General features: G+C 45.2%; 1 protein-coding gene across 1 annotated transcript in view; it reads left to right on the top strand.

Annotated features, from left to right (window-relative positions):
• SLC7A14 (solute carrier family 7 member 14) overlaps positions 1-3,324 on the top strand; it is a 148,502-nt gene that overhangs the window by 109,003 nt on the left and 36,175 nt on the right. The gene's annotated exons all lie outside the window — the stretch shown is intronic.

The following is a 3,324-nucleotide window of genomic DNA, read 5'->3' as shown; positions in this document are numbered from 1 at the left end:
CACACACACACACACACACACACACACACACACACACACACACACACACCTCATGCCCCACTCCCCTGTTCACAGTTTCCCTTCTGATCTCTGGACCAGAGTGACCCTGGAAAATCCTTCAGGTTTGGGATGCTGTCCAAGGCAGCACACATCATAGACTGGCAGTATCGGGTGTGCAAGGCTCGGGCATTGTTCAGCCCCTGTGTAGGCTCAATGAGCTTCTGTCTTTGGAGCCTGCCAGTGCAATATAATCATATCAAGCTGCCAGCAGGAGAAAAGGTAAATCAGCATGGCATCAGGAGGATCGAGCAGGAGCACCAGCCTCTCCCTTCTGTAGAATAAAGCTGAACCTAGGAACTTTTAAACCTCTGGTGAATATTACCAGCTTTACCCAGGACAAAGAATGCAAACTATGCCTTCTGTTAAGCAGGAGGGAGAGACAGAGAGAGAGAGAGACAGAGAGAGACAGAGACAGAGACAGAGGCAGAGGGAGAAGGAGAGAGAGAGACAGAGGCAGAAGGAGAAGGAGAGAGAGGGGGGAGGGAGGGAGAGAGAATGGGAGAGAGAGAGACAGAAGGAGAGGGAGGAGAGGGAGAGAGGGAGGGAGGGAGGGAGAGGGAGAGAATGGGAGAGAGAGCACTCCTGAGATACCATGAGGCTGCTTCTTAGGAGGCTGCCATCCAGGGTAGGAAGGAAACAGGATGAGCTGGGGGAGGAGCTCACAGTGACCCACCATCTTGTAGCTTTCTGTTTTAACAAATTATCTTTGCTAAGGAGGAGCTAAGCTCTGGTATATCAATGCTTGTAAAGGCTTGCAGACACTATATCAGCACCCTGAGACAAAGCCCTTATCACCCCACTGAGTGAAAGAAGTGAAAACTTCTCAGACTATACTCTAAAATCTAGTAAATCTTTTCATGGGAAACAGGCCCAAGTTCCCCTTCACTGGAGATCACATGATTTACAATGACTTAAAACTCAGAGCAGTAGGGAGTCACCCCTCTCCTCAGTGATACCTCAGCATAAGATATGCCAAGTAAGGACAGAAGTGCTTTCTCAAATGTACACCGGGTGGTCTCCTGTTTCCTTGTTCCGGTACTTGAGGTAGATTGCTGGGCTTAGATTGTGCATCTGACTTCCAGCCAATGGAAGATAAGGATAAGGAGGGGGGTGGGGGAGAATTCTGTGTTAGGGCTTTATAACTTCGCCATTTCCTTTTGTAAATTGCTTCTCCTCCCTGACCATTTGTCAGGAGGGTGGCCCTTTCTCTAGATCCTAATAAACCATTCTTTTCTGCTTCCTACCTTGAGAAGCCTCTGAGTATTATCTGGGTAAGGATCTTTGTTGCACAGTTTTGGGGTGCACACACCACCCTCATTATGACTTTGTCCTTGAACCTGTCTACAAATACTCACATCCCTTTTGCCTCATTATTCCATCTGGTCCCTTCCTCATTTGGCATCAATGCTAATGAATCCCCTGAGGCTCTCCCCAAGATGTGTGAGCCTCCCATCTTTGTCTCCCAAGGTCCATATGCAGATGCCATGTGCAAAAAGACAGGAATGTCAATAACTAAGAACGTGCTAATATTTTAAGACTTGCCATTCTTTGCACCTGCCTAGTTTACAGACCAGAGACACATCTCTTCAGTGCCAAGTAGGTCTCAGCTAGCCATAACAGAGAACCTCTGGCTAATAGGCCATCTCATCATACTAATCACCTTGGGCCAAGAGAGGCAGCACCATTTCCAGACTCCATTAATTAACATAATATAGTCTTTCGGCTTCTGTTTGTAAATCACAGCCTGGAGTGATTGGCCAAGCTTCCCATTCCTCTTGCCATGCCCTAAAAGGCTTCTTTCTTCATGAAAACTATCTTTAGCAATCACCTCCCAAGGAATAACCAATTGATTAAAGAAGGAGGAAAATATTGGCTAGAAGATTTGGGGAGAGCACAAATTAGGTTTGGAAATGTTGGTTGTTTGATTCATGGGCTCATAGATTTCTTTTTTATTTATTTATTTACTTTTAGTTTGCAACGTTCAGTTCCACGAGCTTTTGAGTTCCAAATTTTCTCTCCCTCCCTCATGAGTTCATAGATTTAGAGATATAAAAAAAACAACTCAACAATTCCATGCTCCTAATTTTACAGATCAGGAAACTGAGGCCCAGATAGATGAAATGGCTTCCCTGTCATGCAGGTAGTAAATGGCAGGGCTGGGATTCGGACAGAGAGCCTTCTATTATGTCTCACGGCCTCATTAATGAATGTGTTTAATTCCACTCACCTCAAAACTTTGAGTGTGTGAAGGTATTTTTCACCTGTACTCCTGCCCCCCAAATTTTTTTTGCAAGCTGAATAAGGATATTGAATATAATAAGAATAAGAATAAGAATAGTGGATAGAAAGGCTGGAAGACTCAATTTCAAGACCTGCTGTGGACACACACATAGGAGCTGTCTGACCAAGGACAGCTCCACTCCTCAGTTCCCCAGGCAGCTCTTGAAGACTACTGGTTACAAAGGAGCCATCAGTCTGCATCAGTCAAGAGAGCCTCCACACCGGGAGATTCTCTCACCAACAGAATCATAGGTCCAAAATAAAAATGATCACCTATACATTACTTCACCCTTTCTCCTGTCTTGGTCAGTTTTCATAGCAGGAAGTAAGATCTGCATGGAAGGGAGCTCTGTTCCCAGATATCAGAGGGTTACTATGTTTGTTTGTTCTTGACCTAAGTTTCTAAAGGTCAGCCTCTGGCTCACAACCCAAAGCAAGCAGAGGTGAGAATCACTGAGTCTCCCAGCTCACATTTGGTCTTAAAGGGATACCCATTCAGTCAAACTCCTAGTCCTAACCACCCTAAGATCCCATCACTGGGTTTGGGAGGACTCTGTTCCTAGGCATCTGAGGGTAAGAGAAACAGCAAAGGCATGGATGGGGGACATCCCTCCAAAACCACTGGTCTCAGTGTTGCTTGGCTACAAGAGCCAGCATCAGCAACTGGTGTCCAGTAACCACCATGCTAAACACTTATGAGACACCTGTTGTTTGCAGAGAGTGATGCTAACTAGAGTTAGCAAGAGATAAGATCTTACTGTCTAGTAGACACCATCACATAATTATAATACATAAAACTACATAATTTGAGAAAGTTAGGAAGCAAAGTCACCCAAGCAACCAATAAGGGCTCTGATTATATGGGAAATAATCTATCCTTCCTTGAGGTCTGAATGGCTCTATCTCTGTCTGTCCCACTCCATATGTTTATAATCTAGCATGTGCGCTCTCTCTCTCTCTCTCTCTCTCTCTCTCTCTCTCTCT

Source organism: Petaurus breviceps, unplaced genomic scaffold (genome assembly GCF_028583685.1).
Source record: "Petaurus breviceps papuanus isolate PSGF00001 unplaced genomic scaffold, PetGlider_PUasm1.0 173, whole genome shotgun sequence".
In the NCBI taxonomy this organism is placed as follows: Eukaryota; Metazoa; Chordata; class Mammalia; order Diprotodontia; family Petauridae; genus Petaurus; species Petaurus breviceps.
Note: the sequence above shows the minus strand (reverse complement) of the source record. Positions and strands in the feature narration are given on the sequence as shown.